The sequence below is a fragment of the Ovis aries genome, chromosome 15 (assembly GCF_016772045.2).
Source record: "Ovis aries strain OAR_USU_Benz2616 breed Rambouillet chromosome 15, ARS-UI_Ramb_v3.0, whole genome shotgun sequence".
In the NCBI taxonomy this organism is placed as follows: Eukaryota; Metazoa; Chordata; class Mammalia; order Artiodactyla; family Bovidae; genus Ovis; species Ovis aries.
The window spans coordinates 311,797-335,910 of NC_056068.1; the positions used below are offsets into that span (position 1 = coordinate 311,797).

General features: G+C 38.4%; 1 non-coding gene and 1 pseudogene across 1 annotated transcript; one reads left to right on the forward strand and one right to left on the reverse strand.

Moving 5' to 3' along the window:
• Positions 1–11,752: 11,752 nt before the first annotated feature.
• LOC106990761 (olfactory receptor 9G19-like) lies at positions 11,753–12,681 on the reverse strand (annotated as a pseudogene).
• Positions 12,682–22,863: 10,182 nt separating this feature from the next.
• Positions 22,864–22,970, forward strand: LOC114118598 (U6 spliceosomal RNA). Its single transcript, XR_003591837.1, has one exon. It is a non-coding gene; the product is annotated as a U6 spliceosomal RNA (small nuclear RNA).
• The last annotated feature ends 1,144 nt before the right edge of the window (positions 22,971–24,114 follow it).

The following is a 24,114-nucleotide window of genomic DNA, read 5'->3' on the forward strand; positions in this document are numbered from 1 at the left end:
GGGTAAACTCCAGGAGTTGATGATGGACAGAGAGGCCTGGCATGCTGCAGTTCATGGGGTCACAAAGAGTCGGAAACAACTGAGTGACTGAGCTGAACTGAATTTATTTAAATTTTAAAAGTTTCATTTGGTGCATAGCTTGCTTGTGTAAATTACTTTTTCTTAAAAGCATAGTCATGTAGTATTCTTTTTTTTTAATTTTTATTTTTACTTTATTTTACTTTACAATAGTGTATTGGTTTTGCCATACATTGACATGAATCCACCAAGGGTGTACATGCGTAGTAGACTAGAAATAAATTCTAAGAGGCCATGTCATAGAATATTATTGCAGTATTAAAGATATTTCAAATCTTAAAAAAAAAAGCATAGTCATTTCCAAAATAAAATAAAATAAAAATAAAATAAAATCAGAGAAATTACTTTGCCCACTAAGGTCGGTCTAGTGAAGGCCATGGTTTTTCCTGTGGTCATGTATGGATGTGAGAGTTGGACTGTGAAGAAGGCTGAGCACCAAATAATTGATTGTTTTGAACTGTGGTGTTGGAGAAGACTCGAGAGTCCCTTGGACTGCAAGGAGATCCAACCAGTCCATTCTGAAGATCAGCCTTGGGATTTCTTTGGAAGAAATGATGCTAAAGCTGAAGCTCCAGTACTTTGGCAACCTCATGAGAAGAGCTGACTCACTGGAGAAGACCCTGATGCCGGAAGGGAATGGGAGCAGGAGGAGAAGGGGACGACCAAGGATGAGATGGCTGGATGGCATCACGGACTCAATGGAGGTGAGTCTGAGTGAACTCCGGGAGATGGTGATGGACAGAGATGCCAGGTGTGCTGTGATTCATGGGGTCGCAAAGAGTCGGACATGACTGAGCAATGAACTGAACTGAACTGATAGAATCTATCATAAAGATAAGAGAAGAAAGGTTGTCTACAACATCATGTGTAAGAACCAATTAGTGTTAGTCCGCAGTCATGTCTGACTCTTTTGTGACCCTATGGACAGTAGCCCAACAGGTTCTTCTGTTCATGGAATTCTCCAGGCAAAAATACTGGAATGTGTTGCCATTCCCTTCTCCAGAAGAACAGATTAACAATCCTTACATATGCATGTAGTTATGGATACATGGACCATTCTTACCATCTGGATTGCAGAGAAAGATGTGATGCACCACAGAAGAGTGCTGTTCTTTTCACTTTAAGATTCTCACATTCTTGTTTCCCTAAATACCAATCTTGTGAGCTTGCTTATTATAATTATGAATTCCTCCTTCTTTACCTGAGTTGGATTAAATTTTTGGACTCATGGATCTCTTTGAGAACATATTAAAAGGGCTATTATCTTCTTTCCAGCATCCAAAATTTCCTGTGATTGAACAAACAAAAACTGGAGCAGACTGTGGCTCAGACCATGAAGCCCTTACTGCCAAATTCAGACTTAAACTGAAGAAAGGAGGGGCAACAACTAGACCATTCAGGTATGACCTAAAACAAATCCCTTACACTTGTACAGTTCAGTTCAGTTCAGTCGCTCAGTCGTATCCAACTCTTTGCGACACCATAAATCGCTCACGCCAGGCCTCCCTGTCCATCACCGTCTCCAGGAGTTCACTCAGAATCACATCCATCAAGTAGGTGATTTAATCCAGCCATTTGATCCTGGGTCGTCCCCTTCTCGTCCTGCTCCCAATCCCTCCCAGTATCAGGGTCTTTTCCAATGAGTCAACTCTTCGCATGAGGTGGCCAAAGTACTGTAGTTTCAGCTTTAGCATCATTCCTTCCAAAGAAATCCCAGGGTTGATCTCCTTCAGAATGGACTGGTGGGATCTCCTAGAGTTCCAACGGACTCTCAAGAGTCTTCTCCAACACCACAGTTCAAAAACAGCAATTCTTCGGTGCTCAGCCTTCTTCACAGTCCAACTCTCACATCCATACATGACCACAAGAAAAAACATAGCCTTGACTAGACCGATCTTAGTGGGCAATGTCTCTGCTTTTGAATATGCTATCTAGGTTGGTCATAACTTCTCTTCTAAGGAGTAAGCGTCTTAAAATTTCATGGCTGCAGTCACCATCTTCAGTGATTCTGGAGCTCAAAAAAAAATAAAGTCTGACACTGTTTCCACTGTTTCCCCATCTATTTCCCATGAAGTGAAGGGACAGGATGCCATGATCTTCGTTTTCTGAATGTTGAGTTCTAAGCCAACTTCTTTGTTCTCCTCTTTCACTTTCATCAAGAGGAATTTTAGCTCCTCTTCACTTTCTGCCATAAGGGTGGTGTCATCTGCCTATCTGAGGTGATTGATATTTCTCCCATCAATCTTGATTCCAGCTTGTGTTTCTTCCAGTCCAGCGTTTCTCATGATGTACTCTGCATAGAAGTTAAATAAGGAGGGTGACAATATACAGCCTTGAAGTACTCCTTTTCCTATTTGGAACCAGTCTGTTGTTCCATGTCCAGTTCTATCTGTTGCTTCCTGACCTGCATACAGATTTCTCAAGAGGCAGGTCAAGTGGTCTGGTATTCCCATCTCATTCAAAATTTTCCTCAGTTTATTGTGATCCACAGAGTCAAAGGCTTTGGCATAGTCAATAAAGCATAAATAGATATTTTTTCTGGAGCTCTCTTGCTTTTTCCATGATTCATTGGATGTTGGCAATTTGATCTCTGGTTCCTCTGCCTTTTCTAAAACCAGCTTGATCATCAGGGAGTTTACGGTTCACGTATTGCTGAAGCCTGGCTTGCAGAATTTTGAGCACTACTTTACTAGCATGTGAGATGAGTGCAATTGAGTGGTAGTTTGATCATTCTTTGGCATTGCCTTTCTTTGGAATTGGAATGAAAACTGACCTTTTCCAGTCCTGTGGCCACTGCTGAGTTTTCCCAATTTGCTGGCATATTGAGTGCAGAACTGTCACAGCATCATCTTTTAGGATTTGAAACAGCTCGATTGAAATCCCATCACCTCCACTAGCTTTGTTTGTAGTGATGCTTTCTAAGACCCACTTTAGTCCACATTCAAAGATGTCTGGTTCTAGATTAGTGATCACATCATCATGCCTATCTGGGTCATGAAGATCTTTTTGTACAGTTCTTCTGTGTATTCTTGCCATCTCTTCTTAATATCTTAGCTTCTTGTAGGTCTATACCATTTCTGTCCTTCATCGAGCCCATCTTTGCATGAAACTTTCCCTTGGTATCTCTAATTTTCTTGAAGAGATCTCTAGTCTTTTGCTTCTCTTCTTTTCTCAATTATTTGTAAAACATCCCCAGACAGCCATTTTGCTTTTTTGCACTTCTTTTCCATGGGTATGGTCTTGATCCCTGTCTCCTGCACAATGTCACGAATTTCATTCCATTCTTCATCAGACACTCTATCTATCAGATCTAAGCCCGTAAATCTATTTCTCACTTCCACTGTATACAGTAGAAGTGACAAAGAAATTCAAGGGATTAGATCTGATAGAGTACCTGAACAACTACGGACAGAGGTTTGTGACATTGTATAGGAGGCAGTGATCAAGACCATCTGCAAGAAAAAGAAATGCAAAAAGACAAAATGGTGGTCTGAAGAGGCCTTACAAATAGTGGAGAAAAGAAGAGATGCAAAAGGCAAAAGAGTAAAGGAAATATATTCCCACATGAATGTAGAGTTCCAAAGAATAGCAAGGAGAGATAAGAAAGCCTTTCTCAGTGACCAGTGCAAAGAAATAGAGGAAAACAATAGAATGGGAAAAGCTAGAGATCTCTTCAAGACAATCAGAGATACCAAGGGGATATTTCATGCAATGATGACCATATAAAGGACAGAAATGGTATGGACCTAACAGAAGCAGAAGATATTAAGGAGAGGTGGCAAGAATACACAGAACTGTACAAAAAAAGATCTTCATTATCCAAATAATCACAGTGGTGTGATAACTCACCTAGAGCCAGACATCCTGGAATGTGAAGTCAAGTGGGCCTTAGGACGCTAGTAGAGGTGATGAAATTTTAGTTGAGCGATTTCAAATCCTGAAAGATGATGCTGTGAAAGTGTTGCACTCAATATGCCAGCAATTTGGAAAACTCAGCAGTGGCTACAGGACTGGAAAAGATCAGTTTTCATTCCAATCCCTCAGAAAGGCAATATCAAAGAAAGTTCAAACTACTGCACAATTGCACTCATCTCACAATGCTATGAAAGTAATGCTCAAAATTCTCCAAGCCAGGCTTCAGCAATACGTGAACTGTGAACTTCCAGATGTTCAAGCTGGATTTAGAAAAGGAAGAGGAACCAGAGATCAAAATGCCAAATCCTTTGATTGTGTGGATCACAATGAACTGTGAAAAATTCTTAAAGAGATGGGAATATCAGACCAACTCACCTGCCTCCTCAGAAATCTGTATGCAGGTCAAGAAAGTAACAGCTAGAAGTGAAATCTAAAAAAAAAAAAAAAAAAAAGGCTGGTTTCAAACTGGGAAAGGAGTATTTCAAGGCTGTATATTGTTGCCCTACTTATTTAACTAATATGCAGAGTATATCATGTGAAATGCTGGGATGGATGAAGAACAAGCTGCAATCAATATTGCTGGGAGAAATATCAGTAACCTCAGATATGCAGATGACACCACCCTTATGACAGAAAGAGAAGAAGAACTAAAGAGCCTCTTAATGAAAGTGAAAGAGGAGTTAGAAAGTTGGCTTAGAACTCAACATTCAGAAAATTGAAATAATGGCATCTGTTCCCATCCCTTCATGGCAAATAGATGGGGAAACAATGGAATCAGTGAGAGACTATTTTTGAGGGCTCCAAATTTACTGCAGATAGTGACTGAAGCCATGAAATTAAACGACACTTGATCCTTTGAAGAAAAGCTATGACCAATCTGGACAGCATGCTGAAAAGCAGAGACATTACTTTACCAAAAAAAAAAAAAAAGTCCATAGAGTCAAAGCTATGTTTTTTTTTTCCAGTAGTCATATATAGATGTGAGAATTGGACTACAAAGAAAGCTGAGCACTGAAGAATGTTTGCCTTTGAACTATGGTGTTGGCGAAGACTAGTGAGAGTCCCTTAGACTGCAAGGAGATCCAACCAGTCCATCCTAAAGGAAATCAGTCTTGAATATTCATTGAAAGGACTGATGTTGAAGCTGAAACTCCAATACTTTGGCTACTTTATGTGAAAAACTGACTCATTTGAAAAGATCTTGATGCTGGGCTAGATTGAAGATGGGAAGAAAAAGGGAAGACAGAGGATGAGATGGTTGATGGCATCACCAGCTTTATGGACATGAGTTTGAGCAAGCTTCAGGAGTTGGTGATGGACAGGGAAACCTAGCATGCTGCAATCCATCGAGTCTCAAAGAGTCAGACACAATGAGAGACTGAATTAAACTGAAACAGTCAAAAGTTTTGAGAGATGACAAATCCCTAGATATCTATTTATCGATTCAGTAGTTATGATTCTTAGGTTAAAAACTCAACCCCTAAAAGAAGCCTAAGTTTCTTTGCAATGTTAGTATTCTATAATTATGAGATGAGTGATAAATACTTTGAGCTTCATATGTTCACAGCTGAATCCCTAGCCCTCATTCCCCCAAACAGAGTGATCTGCTCATTTCTCTTATTATTAGTAAATGCTACTCAAGCCACACATTTAGAATCACCCTACCCTCCTTCTCTCCTGCCTCTTCTTCAAACTTCCAAAGAATTCTCACGTCCCTGCCTTCAAAACATGCCCTGAATCTGAGCCTTTCTCATCACCTCCACTGGTAGCATCTTGGTCAAACTACTAACATTTTTGCCAAAAATATTGCAAAATCCTTCAAATTGGTCTACACATTTGTTCCCCTATAGTTTATTTTCAATGTATCAGTTTGTATTGTTATTTACAAAAATAAGAAAGGAATTCATGTAACTCTTGTTCTTAAAAAAAAGAAAAAGAAAAGAAACCTACAAATTTATTTTAAGTTAAAGTCTGTGTAGTGTCCCTAATATCCTTCACAAGCAGGCCCTCCCATTACCTACAGATCCTTATCTTCTAAGACTCACTCCTCCTCCTTTATTTCTGTTTCAACCTCATAGACTTTCTCAATGTTTCTTAAGAATAACAGCCCTGGCTCAGCATCAGATATATTGAATCTATCTGTTCCCCACTGTGAACACTACTCTCCAGATATCTGCAAGACTCACACTCTCATCTTCTTTAAGTTTCTATCAAATAACATTTTCTTGCATTTCTGCCCATCCTCATCAATCTGTTTTAAATTTTATATCGCATTCCCACCAAAAACCCCCATCCTTCTTATTCTGCTCAGATCCTACTCTTTTTCCCCAGACATAGATTCTGAGGCTGGGAAAGATTGAAAGCCAAAAGGAGAAGGGGACAGCAGAGGTTGAAAGGGCTAGATAGCATCATTGACTCAATGGACATGGATTTGAGGAAACTATCAAAGATAGTGGAGGACATGGAAGTCTGGAGTGCTGCAGTCCATGGGGTCGCTTACAGTCAGAGTCAACTAGTGACTGGACAACAACTGCAATCCTCCTCTTTTGCTTAAGTTTATTGTCTGTCTTTCTTCACGAGAATGTAACAACACTGATCAGAAAGACTTTTCCGTTTTGTTTACTGCTGTATTCCAAAGTATAGAACAGTTCTTGGCATCTAACTGGCACTTAATAAATAGTTCTAAAATTAATTAATGAGTAGTTACCTTTTTAATTTGAAGATGTCTACTTTCTAACCTTGCTCAAACTCCCCAGGGCACATTTTCCCTCCAGTAGTCAGTATATTATGTCACTAATGGAAAGAAAGAGTAACTAAAGAGAAGATTCATAACCACCAAAATGAGCTAAAATATTTTCTGAATTTGAGATAAATTGGAACTAACAAGAGAATAAAATAAGCAACAAAGAAAATGTCAGAGCCAGTCCTGTTGAGCCTCCCATATAGAAGGACTTCTCAAGTCGTGTGATCCCTGAAACAGCTCTGTCCCTTTCTCCCTTCACTGAAGCACTTGAAATTCGAAGGAAGAGTGCATTCTTATAACACCAGAAAATGAGGACTAAGAAGGAAAATATCACACACTAGCCGTTTGAACAGAACAGCATTATTAGAACCACTAGAGTCAAAAAAACATGTCTTTTGTTGCCCTCTTATTTTCTCTACTGTGTACATGAATATATGATGATCCAGCATTGCTACCAGACTGAATTAGAACTCTAAATGAGGGTTACATATAACATGAATGCAATTCAAGTTAGAAGACTCTGTGTGTGTGTGTGTGTGTGTGTGTGTGTGTGTGTGTGTGTGGCATAAGAATGAGCCTTTGAGAGCCAGACCAGACTCTATCTGAGGTCATAGAAAAGTCAGACCACTGAGCTGACCCTGACCCTAGTTGCTTACCCTTGATTAGGAAGGACACTCCTGGAAGTGACATCATTTGACCTCCCCTCTAATGTTTTAGGGAGCTTTGTTAGATATAATATAAGTGTTTCCTCAATAGTCCTTTGGGATCTCTTCTACAGAGAAGCCCAGAAATATGTGCCTCCTTCTGCAAAGACACAATTAGAGCTCATTTGGAGCTGGGGATAACATATTAATTAGAATATGATGAGATGAGGAGTATTTCATTAAAAGCCCACTCTCAAAATGAGTATGTCAAATGCAATCATACCTGTGTGCAATTCTGTGTGTAGGCTCCCCAGGTGGCACTAGTGGTAAGAACCCACCTGCCAATGCAGGAGACTTAAGAGATGTGGTTTCAGTCACTGGGTTGGGAAGATTCCCTGGAGAGGGGCATGGCAAACTACAGTATTCTTGCCTGGAGCATTGCATGGACAGAGGAGCCTGGCAGGCTACTGTCCATAGGGCTGCAGAATTGGATATGACTGAAGTGACTTAGCACACGCAGCATGTGTGTGATAATCAAAACTCCAAACTGTACTAATTGGACTTTTCTAGTCCATATTGTTTGGTGATTCATAGTGCTTTTTCCCTCTCCAGTTTTTCACTATCTGTCCAGGATACACTTCCTTGTCTCATTTATCAGGAAACATTATCCATTCTTGGTGCCATGGCTTGAATCACAACCCTCTAAAATTCATATATTAAAGATGTAACCTCCAATAATTTCGAATGTGACTCTATTTGGAGATAGAGCTTTTATGAAGGAAATTCCCTTAAAATAAGATGGCTAGAATGAACCTTAATGCAATCTGACTGATATGTTTATAAAAATTTAAAAAAAGTGGAAACAGGAAAAGAGATACTAGGGATGCTTTTGCACACACACACACACACACAAGATCGTGTGAGGAGAAAGTAAGTAAGTGAACACGTGCCAGCAAAGGCAAAAGACATCAGAACAAACCAACCATACTGACTCATTGATCTTGCCCTTTCAGCCTCCAGAGCTGTAAGAAATACATTTCAATTGTTTGTGACATTCAGTCTCTGGTATTTTGATATGGCAGCCTTAACAAATTCTAAATCCTCCCTTAGATGTAAAGCTTTTGAAATATTTTTACCTCTATAATTATATATTTCTATCTCCTTCTGCATTTCTGTCTGTTTCATACAGAAGCTCTTCCTTGGCCCTTCACTCTTTTATTTGTTTGGAAAAATATTATTTTGTTGGAAGCTTGCCATGACTCTAAATATAGTCCTTCTTTCCTATATATGCTGTCAAGGAAATTTTTGTGTCACAGTAAGCAAAAATACGAAAATCAGAAAAGAAACATAAATTTATTTTGAATGACATTTTACAGTAGATATTGTACTTAGGAACTACCAACTAGCACTAACTCATAACAAATGAATAAGTACCTCTGCAATAAAAAGATCTGTGTTTGCATTCTTTTTTTTCCTTACCTATGATTTCTCTGATTGAAACCAGATTTCATCTATCTAATCATGACAGTGATTGCATAAAAATATTATTCTTCTATATTAGTGATTATAATATTATACTTCCAATAATTAAAAAGCTGTCAATTATAATGAAAAAGAAAAAAGAAAAAAAAAAACTTCTTAGGATTCCAGTAATACTATAAACTCTGTTCTGAGCTAGAATGCTTAGTACTTTTTCCAATTATTCCAGACTGATCTATTTTAAAAAATAATTAGCCTCCAATTAAAATAAATAAATTTGTTAAAGAGATTGTCTTTAATCCACTGTATATTCTTGACTCCTTTGTTGAAGATAAGGTGTACATAGGTGTGTGGATTTATTTATAGGCTTTCTATTTTGTTCCATTGATCTATATTTATATCTTTGTGTATTTGTGCCAGTACCATACTGTCTTGATGACTGTGGCTTTGTAGTAGAGCCTGAAGTCAGGCAGGTTGATTCCTCCAGTCCCATTCTTCTTTCTCAAGATTGCTTTAGCTATTCGAGGTTTTTTGTATTTCCATACAAATTGTGAAATTATTTATTCCAGCTCTATGAAAAATACCGCTGGTAGCTTGATAAGTATTGCACTGAATCTGTAGATTGCTTTGGGTAGTATATTCATTTTCATTATATTGATTCTTCCAATGCATGAACATGGTATATTTCTCCATCTATTAGTATCCTCTTTGATTTCTTTCACCAGTGTTTTATAATTTTTTTTTATACATAGGTATTTAGTGGTGCTGTGAAAACTGGTCAACCACTTGTAAAAGAATGAAACTAGATCACTTTCTAACACCATACATAAAAATAAACTCAAAATGGATTAAAGATCTAAATGTAAGACCAAAAACTATAAAACTCCTAGAGGAGAACATAAGCAAAACACTCTCCGACATAAATTAAAGAAGGATCCTCTATGACCCACCTCCCAGAATACTGAAAATAAAAGCAAAAATAAACAAATGGGATCTAATTAAAATTAAAAGCTTCTGCACAACAAAGGAAACTATAAGCAAGGTGAAAAGACAGCCTTCAGAATGGGAGAAAATAATAGCAAATGAAGCAACTGACAAACAACTAATCTCAAAAATATACAGGCAAATCCTGCAGCTCAATTCCAGAAAAATATACGACCCAATCTATAAATGGGCCAAAAAACTAAATAGACATTTCTCCAAAGAAGACATACAAATGGCTAACAAACACATGAAAACATGCTCAACATCACTCATTATCAGGGAAGTGCAAATCAAAACCTCAATGAGGTACCATTTCACGCCAGTCAGAATTTCTGTGACCCTAAAGTCTACAAGCAATAAATGCTGGAGAGGGTGTGGAGAAAAGGGAACCTTCTTGCACTGTTGGTGGGAATGCAAACTAGTACAGCCACTATGGAGAACAGTGTGAAGATTCCTTAAAAAACTGAAAATAGAACTGCCTTATGACCCAGCAATTCCACTGCTGGGCATACACACGGAGGAAATAGGAACTGAAAGAGACACGTGTACCCCAGTGTTCATCACACAGCACTGTTTATAATAGCCAGGACATGGAAGCAGGCTAGATGTCCATAGCAGATGAGTGTATAAGAAAGCTGTGGTACATATACACAATGGAGTATTACTCAGCCATTAAAAAGAATACACTTGAATCAGTTCTATTGAGGTGGATGAGACTGGAGCCTATTATGCAGAGTGAAGTAAGCCAGAAAGAAAAACACCAATACAGTATACTAATGCATATATATGATAACCCTGTATGTGAGATAGCAAAAGAGGCACAGATGTATAGAACAGTCTTATGGACTCTGTGGGAGAGGGAGAAGGTGGGATGACTTGGGAGAATGGCATTGAAACATGTATAACATCATATAAGAAACGAAACGCCAGTCTAGGTTTGATGCATGATACTGGATGCTTGGGGCTGGCACACTGGGATGACCCAGAGAGATTGTATGGGGAGGGAGGAGGGAGGGGGGTTCAGGGTAGGGAACACGTGTACACCCGCGGCGAATTCATGTTTATGCATGGCAAAATCATACTTTATTGTAAAATAAACTTTAAAAAATAATAATTAAAAAATAAAATAAATTTATAATTAAAAAGAAACTATTAAAAATACAAAAACAAAGTATTCAAGAACAACCATCAGTTCAATTCAGTCACTCAGTCGTGTCTGACTCTTTGCAATCCCATAAACCGCAGCATGCCAGGCCTCCCTGTCCATCATTAACTCCCAGAGTCCACCCAAACCCATGTCCATTGAGTTGGTGATGCCATCCAACCATTTCATCCTCTGTCATCCCCTTCTCCTCCTGCCCTCAATCTTTCCCAGCATCAGGATCTTTTCAAATGAGTCAGCTCTTTGCATCAGGTGGCCAAAGTATTGGAGTTTCAGCTTCAACATCAGTCCTTCCAATGAACACCCAGGACTGATCTCCTTTAGGATAGACTGGTTGGATCTCCTTGCAGTTTAAGGAACTCTAAAGAGTCTTCTCCAGCACCACAGTTCAAAATCATCAGTTCTTCAGAACTCAGCTGTCTTTATAGTCCAACTCTCGCATCCATACATGACTACTGGAAAAATAATAGCCTTGACTAAGCAGACCTTTGTTGACAAAGTCATGTCTCTGCTTTTTAATATGCTGTCTAGGTTGGTCATAACTTTCCTTCCAAGAACATCAATGCCAACTTAAAAAGACAAATACAGTCTGGCATTTCTACATTATTCAGTGATTTTCTCTTTTGCTTAATTTATTTATTTCTGAGATTTATAGACTGTTATCAATAACATAAAAACTAACCTTCAAAAAGCAAACCAATCAAAAACAAACAAACAAAAAGAATACCCTGTTTACCAAAGCCTTTGCTAAAGAAAATTTGCTCTATCTAACATTTTCCTCAAGGCTTCTTTAACATCTTTATTTCTTAAGCTAAGATCAAGGGATTCAACCAGGGAATCACCACTGTGTATAACATGGACACCAATTTATCCCTCTCTGGGGCATAGCTCATACTTTGCTGAGAGTATATGAAGAGAACTGACCCACAGCACAAGGTGACAGCTGTCAGGTGAGAATCACAGGTGGAGAAGGCCTTTGAGCAGCCTTGGGTGGAGTGGAACTTCAAGATGGCAGCAATGATGAAAAGACAGAAGGCAAGGATAAGCACGGTGGGAGTGATGATGTTGGGGGCAAGTATGAAATACAGCACAGCCTGGTAGCTTTCCTTCACATCACAGGCCAACTTGACAAGGGGGACAGGTCACAGAAGAAATCATCAATGACATTGTTCCCTCAGAAGCTCAAGGTAAATGTTTCACTGGTGACGATGGTTGAGTTCACGAAGCCACTAAAGTAGGAAGCTGCAACGAGACTGACACATAACCTTGGGGACATGGCTTGGGAGTAAAGCAGTGGGTTAGAGATTGCCACATAGTCATAAGCCATGGCAGCCAACAGGTAGCACTCAGTGTAGGCCAGTCAAGCAGAGAAGAAGAACTGAGCTAAGCAGCCAGCAAAAGAGATGCTCTTGTCATCAGAGATGCAGGTCATCAGGATTTTGGGGACATAGACGGAAACATACCAGAGATCCAGGAACGAAAAGATTCCCAGTGAAAAAATACATGGGTGCGTGGAGCCAAGAATCAGCACAGATCAGAGAAATCAGGGTGATGTTCGCTAAAAGGCTGCTAATATAGACGATGAGGAAGATATAATAGAGATCTCTCTGTAACAATGGGTCCATCATAAATCCTAAAGATATGACTTCCTTCACCATGGAATATTTTTTTTTCATCCATTGAGTTTGAGTTTTTTACATTGTTTTCTGTAAAAAATTGATCAATATGTCATGATTTAAGGTATTGGTGTTATCAGCTTCCCATTATATGTCATTTTAGATTGTTTAAATACTCAACTGATTCATATACCATGTTTAAAAAAAAAGATATTTACAATGAATTGGAAATTATTCCTGTTAGAAAACTATGAAATTTCTCTATGCTGCCTTGAAAGATCAGATTATGAACATAATATAGTTTGTCACCATACATTTTTACCTAGTCACCCTCCTTTTGAGAAATGGTGATTTGTTCATCTTCTTTTCTGTTTGCAGCTAGAGTGTTTGGAGAGCATGTAAGAAGACATGAAGAAAAGGAGTTTGTTTTTGAGTTCTTAAATCTTTTGTCTTTACTAGTGAATTACCTGAAGAAGCATACTTTTATTAGTCTAGCCACACTTTGGAATAACTTTGGAAGTGAACTTATGCCAATTTCTTTGAAGGCAATACTCATATTTTATTTAACTTTTTATCACAAAACCAAGAACACAGCTAAAAATAAAGTAAAAAAATAAAATGTATAACTTAAATAACACAATAGGTTTACTTAAATAATAGGAATTTGAGACTATATCTATGTATGTATGACATACAAATGTATGCTGAAAGGAAGTGAAAATATTAATCAATGGATAATTGTGTTCAAAATGTGTATTAATTTCCTATAGAAATAAGAATTAAAAACAAAAAACTAAATTTATCAAACTGAGTCATTTGGAGGAATGTGGTAGGCAGAATATGGCCCATTAAGATGTTCAAGATTTTTTTTTCTTTAAGTTAAAGTTTAGTTGATTTACATTATTATATTAATTTCAGGTGTACAGCATAATGATTGAGCATTTTTACAGGTTATACTCTACTGAAAGTTATTACATGATGCTTGCTATGATTCTCTGTGGTATAGGTTGTATCTTTGTTGCTTTATCTATTTTATACATAGTAATTTGTATCTCTTAATCCCATATCCCTAATTTGTCCCTTTACCTTCCTTTCCCATTGGTACCACTAGTTTGTTTCTTGTAGCTCTAAGTCTATTTCTGTTTTCAATATATATTCATTTGTTTTACTTTTTAAATTCTACATATGTGATGTCCTACAGCATTTGTCTTTATCTTCACTTAGTATTTTGTAGATTAATATACATCTTTGTAAATAGCAGAATTTCATTAATTTTTGTAGTTAGCAACATTCTGTTGTGTACATACATATATTGCATCTTTACCCACTCATCTGTTGATGCACACTTGAATTGCTTCCATATCTTGTCTTTTCTAAATAGTGCTACTGGGAACGTTGGGATGCACCTATCTTTTCAAATTAGTGTTTTAGTAATTCCTGGCACATGGGGATGTACTTTACGGGGAAAGGATCATTAAGTTAAAAATTAAGAATTTTGAAATAAGAAGGTTATCAGGGTGGGCCCTAAATCCAACCACAAATATCCTTATAGAAAGGAGAGTTTTGACTACAGACACCAGAGAAGGAAGAGTGTGACCAGAGAAGCAGAGTTCAGAGTGATATGACTACAGGGAATGCCAGCAACCTCAGAAAGCCTAAGAGACAAGACAGAGATATTCCACTAGAGCCTGTTTCATCATGACCCTGACTTTAACCCATTGTCATTGAGTTCTGAGATCCAGAGTTATGAGAGAATAAATTATTTCTGCTTTATGCCATCAAGTTTATGATAATTTAATACATGAAGCTATGAAAATCAACCTCTAATAGTCTTCTTTCCTTCAAAAGTAGAAGCATTTCTGTCACCAGCAATGGGAGAAGAACCATCCCAGCTTGTCTATGGTACAACTCACAAGAACAATAACACCACATAGCACTATCAAAAAAGGGCTAAATTAGGATTTTCAGGGATCTGAACAGGCATAGATATATTTCTGCTATTAGATCCAAGGCTTTCAAAACCTCTTATGCCCTGAGAAAAAAAATAAAATATATATTTTTAGGTAATGAATGCGTGTGTGTGTGTGCAGGCCTGTGTGTACTCAGTTGCATTTGACTGTTTGTGACCCCATGTATTATAGTCTGCCAGGCTTCTCTATCCATGGAATTCCCCAGGCAAGAATACTGGAATGGGTTGCCATCTCCTTCTCCAGGGGATCTTCCTGACCCAGGGATGGAACCTGCATCTCTTACATCTCCTGCATTGGCAGGCAGATTTTTTACCACTGTACCACCTGGGAAGCTTTTTGTGATGGACTTAAGCTAAAAAAAAGTATAAATAATTGCTCTGTTGGAACTGTATCTTTTTAATAAATGGAATCAATCACTTTTAATTTAAGAAAAGTTAATGCTGCATTTATTATCAAAGTAGAATTTATTCAGAATAATCAAATGAAGATTCTCTTAGAATTTCAGGAGTGTCGGGAGCTACGACCCTTTTTAACAAAGCATATTCCTGGAAGCTGCTTAAGATCAAGAATCAAGAAATCTAGATTCTGATCTGAGTTGGTTATTGCCATTTTAAATAAAACAATAACCTCTAAAACTTAATTTTCTCAGCTACCTTCCTCAATTCAGTGAGACTTTAGTGAAAGTGTTAGTCACTTAGTCATGTCCAACTCTTTGTGACCCCCAAGGACTATAGCCAGCCAGGCTCCTCTGTCCATGGAATTCTCCAGGCAAGAATACTAGTGCGGGTCACCATGCCCCGCTCCAGGGGATCTTCTCAACCCAGGAATCAAACCTTTATCTCCTGCATTGCAAGTAGATTTTTTTACCACTGACCTACCAGGGAAGTTCTCATAATACATTACATGCTGCTGCTGCTGCTGCTGCTGCTGAGTCACATCAGTTGCATCTGACTCTGTGCGAACCCATAGATGGCAGCCCACCAGGCTCCCCCATCCCTGGGATTCTCCAGGCAACAACACTGGAGTGGTTTGCCATTTCCTTCTCCAATGCATGAAAGTGAAAAGTGAAAGTGAAGTCACTCAGTCGTGTCTGACCCTCAGCAACTCCATGGACTGCAGCCTACCAGGCTCCTCCGTCCATGGGATTTTCCAGGCAAGAGTCCTGGAGTGGGGTGCCGCTGCCTTCTCCAATATATTACATAGTAGTCTTATATGCAAAGACACACAAAAGATAGATTTTTTGAGATACCCTTACTTAACATTCATTCTTAGACTTAAAACTGATTGCATGCCTTGTTAGAAGGGACACTCAGAAACTTTCTTCCCACAGAATCTCTCTCCTCATCTCTCACACATCTATCATTATCAGGAGATCCATTTAAGAGGTAGATAGTTCTGGGGTGGTTATCCAAAAGAAGCTGAAGTCTTTGTGATCTCCTAGTCCTCCCCAGGGTTAGTGTGTTTGCCATCTGTGTCATTCAGTTTGATGCTTTATCAGGTACTTCTTGAGTTATAATTATAATAGTACAATATGATATCAAAGAAATGTCTAAGTATATTCATCTATATCTATATTTTATATATAAACATTAGATATTAAAAAGAAAAGTGAAATATATATAGAACTATAAGTATAGATGATATATTATATATGCAAATAGATATAAATATACACAAAGATACAGATATACAAAGAGCTACATTGATAGACATATGAAATTTTGCTCTTTCTCTTAAACAGCTTCTATCCTATGAACTTCACAACATGGAAAAAGAAACATTTCAAAGTCATGAAAATATTGACCAATATTAGTATTTCTACACTCTTACCAACATTAACCCAAAATCACTGCAGATTGCAGCCATGAAATTAAAAGACAGTTACTCCTTGGAAGGAAAGTTATGATCAACCTAGCCAGCATGTTATAAGGAGAGACATTACTTTGTCAATAAAGGTCTGTCTAGTCAAGGCTATGGTTTTTCCAGTAGTTATGTATGGATGTCAGATGTGAATTATAAAGAAAGCTGAGTACCTAAGAATAGATGCTTTTTAACTGTGGTGCTGGAGAAGACTCTTGAGAGTCCCTTGGACTGCAAGGAGATCCAACCAGTCCATCTTAAAGCAGATCAGGCCTGGGTGTTCATTGGAAGGACTGATTTTGAACTTGAAACTACAATACTTTGGCCACCTGATGCAAAGAGCTGACTCATTTGAAAAGACCCTGTTGCTGGGAAAGATTGAGGGCAGGAGGAAAAGGGGATGACAGAGGATGGGATGGTTGGATGACATCATTGACTCAATGGATATGGGTATGGGTAGGCTCAATGGATATGGGTATGGGAATTGGTGATGGACAGGGAGGCCTGGCATGCTGTAGTTCATGGGGTTGCAGAGTCAGACACGACTGAGCGACTGAACTGAAGTGAACCGACATTAAGGATGGATCAGCTTACTACAAGATAAAAGGAGACATTGGGCCACACAGAGCTACATGCAACTACTCAGGGTTTATGAGAATGAAAACATCCATCAAGTACACATCTAATTATCTGTTCCACTGAAAAGGAGAACAAGAATGAAAGAAGTCATTTGAAGGCATTTCAGTCTGCCTGCAGTTCGGGAGACCCGGGTTTAATCCCTGTGTTGGGAAGATTCCCTGGAGAAGGAAATTACAACCCACTCCATATTCTTGCCTGGAAAATCCCATGGATGAAGAAGCCTGGAAGGGTAGAGTCCATGGGTTTGCAAAGAGTTGAACACAACTGAGCGAATTCACTTCTTTCTTTCAGCTTTCTTCATTAAATATAACTATAGGAAAGAAAACCTTACTGTATTTCATGAAATGGAATTATATTATGATTTGATTATATTGAAAAGTGTTCTGTTTTTGCCCATATGGTGATTTACTGACCTTATTTGTCTGTTCAATTCAACAAAGTACTTGCTTTGTGAATTATAAATAGTTTCCTCATTTGAATTTCAACTAAAACCCCATTTTTTTCAGATTACCTTAGAATAAAAAATGCCTTCTATTCACTCCATGGGAATCCTGTTTCCAAAGGTAACAATACTGGGTGAAAATATAAGCCTGAGAATCCCTTTGAGATTTGCTGCTAAAAGCAAAGAACATGTCATGTGCTGTCCTGGTACCAAGAGACCAATTAAAGTGCCAGTTATCTTTCTGGGATAAAATAGCAAGATATCTCTCATCATGAATATAATTGGTCCAGTTAATCTGTAAAACCCTTTAGCTTGGTGGCTTTCATTCATGCATTTGTGATAAAAAATAATTTGGCAGAAAGGACTAGGTAAAAGAATAGCACACAACAATCACTCAATAATTATTTGGAGTCCATAATAACGGAGGATGTAACGATTGGATGGCATCAACCACTCAATGGACATGAGTGTGGGCCAACTCTAGGAGTTAGTGAAGGAAAGGGAAGCCTGGCTGCTGCAGTCCATGGGGTAGCAAAGAGTTGCACATAAATAAGCTACTGAACAACAATAACAATAATATAATAGAAACTATACAACATCTTTCTTTGCTTCCAAGTACAAGAGATAATATACAAGCAGAACTTAGAAGAAGAGTACAAGGAATAATCTGGGATACACCTGAGAAGTGGTGGGATTATGCAGATTTTCATAACAAGATCTGGGAAGTTTCCCTGAAAGTTATACTAAGGGAGTTGAACACAGGGTGAAGGAGGTTAGCTAGCTAGAAGAGGGTAAAAGGCTTGTTCTTTTCTGTTTCCACTCCCTGTCCCTGTCAGTGTCACCTTAGAAATGCTTCTTCATTTAATTAGCAATTGTATTCCAGTAGTTTTGCATTTTGGAGAAGGCAATGGAACCTCACTCCAGTACTCCTACCTGGAAAATCTCATGCATGGAGGAGCCTGGTAGTCTGCAGTCCATGGGGTCATGAAGAGTCGGGCACGGCTGAAGTGACTTAGCAGCAGCAGCAGTTTTGCTTTCGGTTACAGCTTGAAGCTTTTCCTACCTTGGTTGAAACAGCCTTAATTCAGCAAGTCAGAGACCCAAAGCCTCAAATATGCAGATTCATGTCAATGTATGGGAAAAGCCACTACAATGTTTTTAAAGGAATTAGAATAAATAAATAAATTAGTGTAGAGGAATGCAAGGGATTTCTGTGTGTTGATCTTATATCCTGAAACTTTACTATATTCAGCCACTATGGAGAACAGTGTGAAGATTCCTTAAAAACTGGAAATAGAACTGCCTTATGACCCAGCAATCCCACTGTTGGGCATATACACTGAGGAAACCAGAATTGAAAGAGACACGTGTACCCCAATGTTCATCGCAGCACTGTTTATAATAGCCAGGACATGGAAGCAACCTAGATGTTCCTCAGCAGATGAATGGATAAGAAAGCTGTGGTACATATACACAATGGAGTATTACTCATCCATTAAAAAGAATACATTTGAATCAGTTTTAATGAGGTGGATGAAGCTGGAGCCTATTATACAGAGTGAGAAGCATGTATAATATTATATATGAAATGAATCACCAGTCCAGGGTAAGTGCATGATACTGGATGCTTGGGGCTGGTGTACTGGGATGACCCAGAGGGGTGGTACAGGGAGGGAGGAAGGAAGGGGTTCAGGATGGGGAGCACATGTATACCTGTGGTGGATTTTTGTTGATGTATGAGAAAACTAATACAATATTGTAAAGTAATTAACCTCCAATTAAAATAAATAAACATAATTAAAAATAATAACAGTAAAGTAAATTTATTAATTCATTATTTAATTAAATATATTAAATAAATAAATTAATTTTAAAAAGAAAGTACTACATGAGTCTCAAGAGCTGCATGCCAACGTAAGAGCGACATGTTTGATCCCTGAGTTGGAAAGATCCCCTGGAGGAGGGTATGGCAACCCTTTCCAGTATTCTTGCATGGAGAATCCCATAGACAGGGGAGCCTGGCAGGCTACAGTTCATGGGGACTCTTTGTTTGTCTTTGTCTAACAAAGAGTTAGACATGACTGGGCACACACATGCACAGTGTCTGTAGACATTCCAAATTAAAAGAAAAACAAAAGCAAAATCTTGCTGGAGATTGCTTTCATAATTTCATAACAGCTTATAATAATATATTAAAACTTTATAAATGGAACTGCTTTTACTTCTACTTCCCCAACTGGAGGGGAGGGGCTGTTGTTTACCGGTTTTTACAATATCCTATATCGAAATCTAAGTAGAATATTTACACAAAAACAGCAGGATTTGTCTGATTTCTCCTCAGAATTTTATCTTATATTTTTTTCTTTCCGTTTTCAGTTTCTACATCTCTTGTTAAACCTACTGCAATACATTATCTCAAAAACACCCTTACCATCTGGCTGCCGCCTGCTTCATGCTTAGACTACTGTGCTGGCACTAAACTTCTGGTTCATGATTCTTCCTGTTCTGAATCCTTCCTCTTCACAGCTACTCTAATAATTATCTAGAATCTTGTGTCATATTTTTACTCCAGTGCTTTAAAACATATCACATTGTTTCCTCATTTCCTCCAGAATTGGAACGTGTAGGACTATGGGTAAGCTTAGGCTGTGTGCTTATTTTAATTCTAGCTATTTCAGGAAGCACAAGGATAAACAAAAATGTGGGCACATAAATGTGAATTTACGCAAAGAACCAGAGAGCTTCCTTGGACAACACTCAAATGTGGAGGGAAAAATAGATTATTTGTGCAAATCTGATCCAAGAGTGTGGGAGCAGAGGTGATTTGTAGAATATTGTGGATCAAGTTTATTATTCTTCAGCCATAGCGAGAGGGAAAGCTTGCTATCTGGATAAACCTGGAGAGCATATTGCCAAGTGAAAGATCCAGTCACAGAAAAAAAAAAAAAATACTGCAGAAACTCACTTATATGTTAAATCCAGACAGTAGAACTCAAATGGTGGTTGCTTGGGGCTGTGGAGTGTTGCAAAAGGGAAGACTTTGGTCTAAGAGTACAGATTTTCAGTTTAAAGATCCAGAAGCTTTGGGGATCCAATGTACAGCATGATGACTATAATGAATAATAGTGTAAGTACACATGTAGCCCAGTGTTCATTTCAGCGCTATTTACACTAGCTAGGACATGGAAGCAACCTAGATGTTCATCAACAGATGAATGGATAAAGAAGCTGTGGTACATATACACAATGGAATATTATTCAGCCACAAAAAGGAACAGATTTGAGTCAGTTCTAGGGAGGTGAATGAACCTACAGCCTGTTATGCAGAGTGTAGTAAGTCAGAAAGGAAAAAACAAACATTGTATATTAACGCATACATATGGGTTCTAGAAAATGGTGCTGATGTGCACCATATGTGCTCAGATGTTCAGCCATGTCCATCTTTTTTTTTTGTGACTCCATGGAATGGAGCCCACCAGGATCCTCTGCATCTATGCAGAGGACAAACTTGTGGACACAGTGGGGGAAGGAGAGGGTGGGACAAATTGAGAGAGGAGCATTGAAACATATACATTACCATATGTAAAAAAGATAGCCAGTGGGAATTTGCTGTATGACATCAGGAGCTCAACCCAGTGCTCTGTGATAAGCTAAAGCAGTATGGGACTCTGTGACAATGTAAAGGGATGGGGGGGATGGGGTGAGGAGGCGTGATGGGGTGGGGAGGTGGAATGGTGTGGGGAAGTGAGAGGGAGGTGCAAAATAAGGTAACTTTGGTATATCTATGGCTGCTTCATGTCCATTTATAGTAGAAACAAACAACACTGTAAAGCAATCATCCTCCAATTAAAAATAAATTTTTAAAAAAGCACTGTAGTAAACAAGTATATCATATACTTGAAATTCGCTAAGAGAATAAATCTTAAGTGCTCTTATCACTCTTAAAGAATGGTAACTATATGAAGTAATGAATGTGTTAATTAGTTTAATTGTGGTAATAATTTCCCAATGTATGTGTACATCAAAGCATCATATTGTACATCTTAAATATATAGAACTTTTTATCAATTAAAAAAATGCCTTTTGATGATGTACTCAAGTATTCACATCTGAATGCTGGAAAGAAAAGGAAGAAATAGTACTTGGTCAGGCAAAGTGCTGTTAGAGTCTCTGCAAAACCTATGAGTCATTCCTATCCTGTGACTTGGAGGCTTTCACCACTACAGGTGGGATAAGAGAGCCCTTCCTCTATCCAAATAATGCCACAGTGAATTCTACACATGCCCAATCTGGAAGCAAAGGATGGAGGGAAACTAAGGCAAAGGAGAAAAAAACATCACTGTGCACCTAGGATTGCTAAGGACCACTCAGAGAATGAGACTTCCCTGGTGGCTCAGATGGTAAAAAATCGGTCTGCCAATGCAGGAGGTCCAGGTTCTACCCATGGATTGGGAAGATCCCCTGGAGAAGGAAATGACAACCTGCTCCAGTATTCCTGCCTGGAGAATTCCAGGGACAGAGGAGCCTGGTGGGCTACAACTATGGGATTACAGAGTCAAATACAACTGAACAAGTCACATTAATACACTCAGAGAATGCAGGAGGGCAAAACTGCTTAAGTGCAACTGTGTCAGGCACAGGAGCCATTTTTGGGAAGGAGAGAAAAAAGGAACAAGGTCATAATAACTGACTGGTTTTAAATTTATGAAATACTCTTGAATAATAGAGGAAAGTGAAAGTGGCTTAGTCGTGTCAGACTCTTTGTGACCCCATAGTCCATGGAATTCTCTAGGCCAGAACACTGGAGTGGGTAAACTTTCTTTTCTCCAGTAGATCTTCCCATCTCAGAAATGGAGCCGGGGTCTCCTGCATCACACGTGGATTCTTTACCAGCTCAGATGCATAAAGGAGGAGCTCCCCCACAAAAGCCTGGACAAATTAAGGCTGAGTCATTTGCACTTCTATAAATAGAACCTCAATCAAAGAAAAATGTTTCCGTTTATGACCCTACTGTAAATTATAGTCCCTCTAAGTAACCTCCGACCAGTATTGGAACTTGACAAGATAATAGTACAGGCTTCTCTACATGATACAAAAAGGGTCAAAAATTATACCCATCCTCTCCAGTCACATCTTCTGCTAGTCATCAGCATCATGCTTTCAATGGTACAGACCCTTAGAACTCTGTCTTATTACCTGGAAAAGCCTCCACCATGAGCGCCTCTCCTTGGATTTGAGCATGCTGTTCCTTGAGCTTGCAAAATCTTTGCAGACTACTCCACCTTGCATGCTTCTAGTCATGCCACATAATTCAAGTCAAGAATTAGCCTAGTGCTCGCTTCGGCAGCACATATACTAAAATTGGAACAATACAGAGAAGATTAGCATGGCCCCTGCGCAAGGATGACACGCAAATTCGTGAAGCGTTCCATATTTTTAATAAAGTAAATGGCAACGGGATCATACTTATCAATAATTACCTTAAATGTAAATGGGTTGAACACCCCAACCAAAAGACAAAGACTGGCCGAATGGATACAAAAACAAGACCCCTCTATATGCTGCTTACAAGAGACCCACCTCAAAACAAGGGACACATACAGACTGAAAGTGAAGGGCTGGAAAAAGATATACCATGCAAATAGAGACCAAAAGAAAGCAGGAGTGGCAATACTCATATCCGATAAAATAGACTTTAAAACAAAGGCTGTGAAAAGAGACAAAGAAGGCCACTACATAATGATCAAAGGAACAATCCAAGAAGAAGATATAACAATTATAAATATATATGCACCCAATATAGGAGCACCACAATATGTAAGACAAATGCTAACAAGTATGAAAGGGGAAATCAACAATAACACAATAATAGTGGGAGACTTTAATACCCCACTCACACCTATGGACAGATCAACTAAACAGAAAATTAACAAAGAAACGCAAACTTTAAATGATACATTAGATCAGTTAGACCTAATTGATATCTATAGGACATTTCACCCCAAAACAACGAATTTCACCTTTTTTTCAAGTGCTCATGGAACCTTCTCCAGGATAGATCACATCCTGGGCCATAAATCTAAACTTGATAAATTCAAGAAAATCGAAATCATTCCAAGCATCTTTTCTGACCATAATGCATTAAGATTAGATCTCAATTACAGGAGAAAAACTATTAAAAATTCCAACATATGGAGGTTGAACAACACACTTCTGAATAACCAACAAACCACAGAAGAAATCAAAAAGAAATCAAAATATGCATAGAAACTAATGAAAATGAAAACACAACAACCCAAAACCTGTGGGACACTATAAAAGCAGTGCTAAGAGGAAAGTTCATAGCAATACAGGCATACCTCAAGAAACAAGAAAAAGTCAAATAAATAACCTAACTCTACAACTAAAGCAACTAGAAAAGGAAGAGTTGGAGAACCCCAGAGTCAGTAGAAGGAAAGAAATCTTAAAAATTAGGGCAGAAATAAATGCAAAAGAAACAAAAGAGACCATAGCAAAAATCAACAAAGCCAAAAGCTGGTTCTTTGAAAGGATAAATAAAATTGACAAACCATTAGCCAGACT